This window comes from Monodon monoceros, unplaced genomic scaffold (assembly GCF_005190385.1).
Source record: "Monodon monoceros isolate NGI ecotype Baffin Bay Population unplaced genomic scaffold, NGI_Narwhal_1 Super_Scaffold_17, whole genome shotgun sequence".
Classification (NCBI taxonomy): Eukaryota; Metazoa; Chordata; class Mammalia; order Artiodactyla; family Monodontidae; genus Monodon; species Monodon monoceros.
The window spans coordinates 5,677,607-5,684,332 of record NW_021703773.1 but is presented as its reverse complement, the minus strand read 5'-3'; the positions used below and the strand labels follow the sequence as shown (position 1 = coordinate 5,684,332).

General features: G+C 44.6%; 1 long non-coding RNA gene across 2 annotated transcripts; it reads right to left on the bottom strand.

Moving 5' to 3' along the window:
* Positions 1–2,437: 2,437 nt before the first annotated feature.
* Positions 2,438–6,705, bottom strand: LOC114897508. Of its 2 annotated transcripts, none has more exons than XR_003794158.1 (3): positions 6,576–6,705; positions 3,489–3,613; positions 2,438–2,729 (listed from the first exon to the last, which is right to left on the bottom strand). It is a non-coding gene; the product is annotated as an uncharacterized LOC114897508 (long non-coding RNA). The 2 variants fall into 2 exon arrangements; XR_003794159.1 differs by lacking the exon at positions 2,438–2,729 and adding an exon at positions 3,085–3,139.
* Between the last annotated feature and the right edge of the window lie 21 nt (positions 6,706–6,726).

Genomic DNA, 6,726 nt, shown 5'->3' with positions numbered 1-6,726 from the left:
TGGGACTTCCCCTTCCTCATCTTGCCTTTAAAAATGCTTTCCTGGGACTTCCCTGGTGGTTCAGTGACTAAGACTCTGTGCTCCCCATGCAGGGGGCCTGGGTTTGATCCCTGGTCAGGGAACTAGATCCCATATGCTGCAACTAAGACCTGGTACAACCAAATAAATAAATATTTTTTAAAAAATAGAAATGCTTTCCTGAAACCCATCTGGGAGCTCGACCTGTTGAGTACTGGCTGCCTTGGACTCCCTTCTTGGTGTCCTGCAGTAAATGCTACACTCCTTCACCACAACGTGATGTCAGTAGATTGGGTTCACTTCGGACCCAAGTTTGGCTCAGTAACACTTTGGAAAAGGAGCACATTAGAGAAGCTCATGGGGAGAGGAAATAGAGCTAGAAACACTCTGCTCCCTGCTACTCCAAGCGTGATCCTCAGACTAGCATCCTTGCCATCACCTGGGAGCTTGTTAGAAATCTCAGGTCCCATCCCCAGATGTCTGGCTTCTGTGAAGTACTGCTTGAGCCACTCCAGCTGGCCCTCCATATCAACAGGGTCTGCATCTGTGGATTCAACCAACTGCAAATCAAAAACATATACTTTTTAAAATTCCAGATAATTCTAAAGAGCAAAACTTGAATATCTCATACACCAGCAACTATATACATAGCTCTTACATTGTATTAGGTATTATGGGTAACATAGAGATGATTTAAAGTGTACAGGAGGATTTGTGTAGGTTGTATGCATTTTATATAAGGGACTTAAGCATCTGAAGACTTTGGTTTTCTCAGGGGCCCTGGAGCCAATCCCCCTGATTCCAAGGGATGACTATATTTTACTAAGGGCAGGCTCCTGGGAGGAGGCAGATCTAATAGTGGGTTGTTAAGTGGTAGGAATTTCTGGAAAGCTTCATTCATTTCTGAGGGAACAGCAAGAAAATATTCATGCAAGAGGTGAGTGTAGGTGCTGACACAGAGATGTAAAATGGACACAGATTTGGGTCAGTTTCTGCAGAATTAGAATCCAGTTCAGTTCACATGTATCTCTGTTTTCTTTTTAAATGAGAAGAAAATCCTCAGTTCCTTAAGGGTCTGGACCATTTTTTCTCTGCTCAAAAGGTGACAGAAGTAGTGTTGTTGAACCCAAGTTCATGTACCCAACACACAGTGAGGCCATACAAACCAAAAACATCAGCGTTTGGAGCAGAGAAAGGTTTATTGCAGGGCCCAGCAAGAATGGGCAGCTTGTGCTCAGAAGACCCAAACTCCCAGATGGTTTTCAGGGAAGAGTTTTTAAAGGCAACGTCTGGGGTGATGGCTGCGGGGTGTGTCACTTTCTCCTAATTGGGTGGTGGTGAGGTAACAGTGGTGTTCCAGCAGTGTCAATCATCAACTTTCTGGTTCCAACCAGTCTGGGGTCTCAGCAAGTAGTCACCATCCTCCACCTGGGTGGTGGGGTTGGGGGAGGTCTTAGTTCCTATAAAACAACCCAAAGATCTGTTTCAGATTGTGATGTATATCCCTTGAGGAGGAACTAGGACTCTGTTTCATGGCAGAACTGTTGTTTTTGACTGCTTTTCCTTTGCTTCTGCATTCCTTCACTTCTCTAATTAATAACTGCTTGAATGTGGTCTTTGGAACTCAGGGAAGGTGGAGGAGACTAAAGCCTTTTCCTACAAAAAGAAGTGGGGGAGGGGAATTTCCTGGTGGTCCAGTGGTTAGGACCTTGCGCTTCCCCTTCCCCTGCAGGGGGCACGGGTTTGATCTCTGGTCGGGAATGAAAATCTGGCTAAGCCACGCAGCACAGCCAAAAAAAAAAAAAAAAAGAAGGGGGGGGGGGGGGGGAGGGAAAGGCTTTTGTACCCTGGCAGTTTCAATCCCCCTTTTCTCTGATGCTCCTCAATCTTTAGGGGAACAGGTACAGGACAAGAAAGGGAGGGAATAAAGTTTTGGATACAGAGGTTAACCATAAACTCGGCAGGGGAACTCGGTTTTGGGGGACTAGGTTTCAGTAGGTTAGTTCACTTTAATACCTGTCCTGGGAGTTCCCTGGTGGCCTAATGGTTAGGATTCCAGGTTTTCACTGCTGGGGCCCGGGTTCAATCCCTGGTTGGGGAACTGAGATCCCACAAGCCACGCGGCCAAAACAAAAACAAAAATAAAACAAAACAGGGCTTCCCTGGTGGCGCAGTGGTTGAGAGTCTGCCTGCCGATGCAGGGGACATGGGTTCGTGCCCCGGTCCGGGAGGATCCCACATGCTGCGGAGCGGCTGGGCCCGTGAGCCACGGCCGCTGAGCCTGTGCGTCCGGAGCGTGTGCTCCGCAACGCGAGAGGCCACAGCAGTGAGAGGCCCGCATACCGCAAAATAAAATAAAATAAAATAAAACAAAACAAAAAAACCTGTCCTGGTGTTACCTGAAAACTGGGTCTCCTCTTGGTGGATGTCGAGCCATAAGATATAACCAAGCCAAAGATAAGAAGAAGGAAGGATTTATTACTTGTATCAAGTAAAGAGAACACCAGGGATCTTTCTCAAAGTAGTGTTTCCAAACAGCAAAACTGGGAAAGTTTTAACCTAAGGGTACGTGCATGTTCATGAAGGGGCTTGAGCAGTGGACAGTCCAAGCTTTAGTTGATTGAAGTCAGGAGGGTCAGAAAAGGTCAACATCATCACCCCTTAGGTTCCAGTTGATCTGGTGATTGAGCACTTGAAGAGGGATTTAAATTCTGTAAAACAGCTCAAGACAGTGCTTTAGGCTAGTCCTTACCATTGAAGTAGAACTGGGAGTCTTTACAACTGATTTGTTATCTTTGCCATTGTTAATTCTCTTGCCTGTTAAGTTTGTCGTTTTGTTCCCTTAAGATCATTATTACAGTAAGTCCCCTACATATGAACAAGTTCCATTTGAGAGTGCATTCGTAAGTCCAATTTGTTCATAAGTCCAACAAAGTTAGCCTAGGTACCCAACTAACACAATCGGCTATATAGTGCTGTACTGTAATAGGTTTATACTACTTTTCACACAAATAATACATAAAAAACAAACAAAAAATAAAGAAAACATTTTTTATCTTACAGCACAGTACCTTGAAAAGTACAGTAGTCCAGTACAACAGCCGGCACACAGGGGCTGGCACTGAATGAACAGACAAGAAGAGTTACTGAGGGGCTTCCCTGGTGGCACAGTGGTTAAGGATCTGCCTGCCGATGCAGGGGACATGGGTTCGAGCCCTGGTCCGGGAAGATCCCACATGCCACGGAGCAGCTAAGTCCGCGAGCCACAACTACTGAAGCCCGCAGGCCTAGAGCCCATGCTCGGCAACAAGAGAAGCCACCGCAGTGAGAAGCCCGCACGCCGGAACAAAGAGCAGCCCCTGCTCAATGCAACTAGAGAAAGCCTGCGTGCAGCAACGAAGACCCAACACAGCCAAAAATAAATACATAAAATAAATAAATTTATTTAAAAAAAAAGAAGAGTTACTGACTGGAGGAGGGAGTGGAGGTGAGAGATGGTAGAGCTGCAGGGTCATCAGCAATAGGAAACAGAGGGCAAGCTGCAATTTCACTCATGCCGGATGTTGATGGCACAGGTTCTGGTTCCTTGCTGGAACTGAAACAGGAGAGAAGGGGGCAGGGCACAATCTTTAAAAGAATGACATAGCCCAGGGACACGACATAAACTAATTAGAACAGGTCCAAGATGGCGGACAAGTTGACTTCCACTAGACCTTGAGCTTCTGAATAGACTCATCCTAACACACCCACGGGTGCCATGACAGTTCCAAGGCCAACCATAAAGGTCAAAAAGGGGGCGGTGGCCCGATTCCTGGAAATATCCGCCCCTTCCCCAAAATACTTGGAATAGTCCTCCCTTTCATAAGCCTATGAAATTACCCACCCGTATAACAACTGACAACCCTGTACCCTGGGGGCCGCTCTCGCCTTCTGACATGGCCCACACTCTGTCTGTGGAGTGTGTTTCTCTCTAAATAAATCCACTTCTTACCTATCACTTTGTTTCTCACTGAATTCTTTCTGCCATGAGACATCAAGACATCATGCAACAGACTAGCAAATTTAGCAGATGTTGCCCTATTGACTCAGGTTTTCTCTTTATATAGGTAAAAGGAAAAGGTGGGAAGATTTGTCTACACAGCTATTTCTACTTCCAGCCCTCTATTCGCTTCTCAATCCATTGCAATGTGAATTCTGCCCCCACCACTCTATTACTCCATTGAAATCATTTAGGACTTTTAAAATGAATGTTACCAAACTAAACTTAGGTCTGCTGGCCAAACGTGAAGCAAATTCAATCTACTAACACCAGGATGTGGTGAAGGAAAATACAGCATTTATTGCAGGGCACCAAATGAGGGAGTGGGAGACAAGCTGCAGATCCACTCTCCAACTTGGTCTTTGAGTCTGGGGTGTTTTAAAGGGGAAGACCAAAGAGGCTGGGATTAAACACCGTCTTGTGACATTTCACATTTTGATTAAGAACACTGGTTCTGGGCTTCCCTGGTGGCGCAGTGGTTGAGAGTCCGCCTGCCGATGCAGGGGATGCGGGTTCGTGCCCCGGCCCGGGAGGATCCCACATGCCGCAGAGCGGCTGGGCCCGTGAGCCATGGCCGCTGAGCCTGCGCGTCTGGGGCCACAACAGTGAGAGGCCCGTGTACCGCAAAAAAAAAAAAAAAAAGAACACTGGTTCTTAATCATAGTTTCGAGAGTCAGACTGTCTCTGGTTTACATTCTGTGGCCAGGGTCTATTAGCTCATCTTGCCCTGGAGAAACAATCTGAGTTTGTACGTTAATGGTGATGTCTATAATAGCAATTTTAGTACATTAACGATGTTATTGACCACAGCAATTTTAATCATCTGACTCTGGTTGATTACTGTTCAGTAAACAAGGAATTGAGCTCAGAGGGGACAAGAAAGGGAATGAAGTTTTGGATAGAGAGATTAATCATAAATTGAGTAAGGGAACTCCGTTTTAGGGGGACTTGGTTTCAGATCGTTCATGACTTTCATTTAAAATGCAGATGCTGTCCAGGGTTCAATCCCCAGACCACTGCCCTTTGAAAACAATGCTATACCAGTGTTTTTCAAATTTGGGTCATCAAATCGATTTAGTGTGTCACTACTGGCATTAAAAAAAAAAAAAAAGATATAGGGAATTCCCTGGCAGTCCAGTGGTTAGGACTTGGCACTTCCATTGCCAGGGCCTGGGTTCAATCCCTGATCAGGGAACTAAGATCCCACAAGCCATGCGGTACCGCCAAAAAAACCCCCCAAAACAGGGACTTCCTTGGAGGTCCAGTGTAAGACTTTGCCTTCCAATGCAGGGGGTGCGGGTTCAATCCCTGGTCCAGGACCTAAGATCCCACATGCCTTGCGGCCAGAAAACCAAAACCTAAGAAGAAGCAATATCGTAACAAATTCGATAAAGACTTAAAAAAAAAAAAGGTCCACGTTAAAAAAAAAAAATCTTAAAAAGCAAAATAAGTAAATAAAAACCACTGAAGAGTATACTTAAAAAAAACAAAAAATACATGATTTCTTTAATAGCTGGAAATTTTACATCATCTTATTTCCGTTCTTCTTCCTTCATAAGATAAAATGGAACATATATATATGCACCCACATATAAAAATATATAGGTAATTAATACATATGTGTATATATCTTTTTTTTTACTAAAGGCTAAATATTTCTCTGCAATAAAAATATGTATAAAAGTTGAAATTAAATTTTTATATACTTTCTGTGACCATAAATCTCTAGTGTTAAAATATTTTTTCAGTCAATTATCAGTATACAACTGATCGAATAAACATAGTATACATTTTGATTACTAAAGATAAAAATTAAAATTGTATTAGAGATGCAATTCTTAATGAGACTGAGGATTAGATTTTCAGTTAATCCATATATCCATGAATATCGCTACTGCTAGAATGAGACAGGTTCAGCATCAATTCTATTCCTATTTTTCGTGTTTATAGATACAACAGCTGACAACTTCTGTTTACATAAACAAGCAGATTCCCATTTAGAAATCAGTTCAACTCAATTCTTTCAACGACTTCAAAGTTCTATGCCAAATCACATGGTGATCTCTTACCAATTACTTTTTTTGTTGTTGTTTTGTTTTGGCCGTGTTGTGCGGCTTGCGGTATCTCAGTTCCCTGACCAGGGATTAAACCTGGGCCTCCACGGTGAAAGCGCCGAATCCTAACCACGGAATTCCCCAATTACTTTTTTGATTTAAATTTTCAATTAATTTTAAAGTCACAAAATTAAGCCGCCCATCTATAGACGCCACTAGGAAACCTGCTCAAAGTGGCAGATCAAGAGGGCAGGACAACAAACTACTTCTGGGGCGGGAAGACGTTTCCCACGTCTAACGGTGAGGAAAGTCTGCAATGCACATCACAGCCTTCAAAGCCTCTAGGCTGCCAGCGCTCTCAAGGCGCCTCATCTGCGCGGTGATTTCGTCCCGGTCACGAAAATGCGCAGCGTCCACCCTGAAATGAAGTGAGTCCTAGAGGAAAATCCAACGAGTAATCTCACCTCCTCCGCCTTCACGTGGCTCGGTCTGTAGCTACCCAGCCCCGAGGCCCCGCCCACCTCTGTCTGCCCTCCCGACCTTAAGGCGGGCTTAGAGCGCGCCTTCCCTTGGCAAGGCGGTGTACTCACTGAGAATCTTTACTGTTTGAAGGTT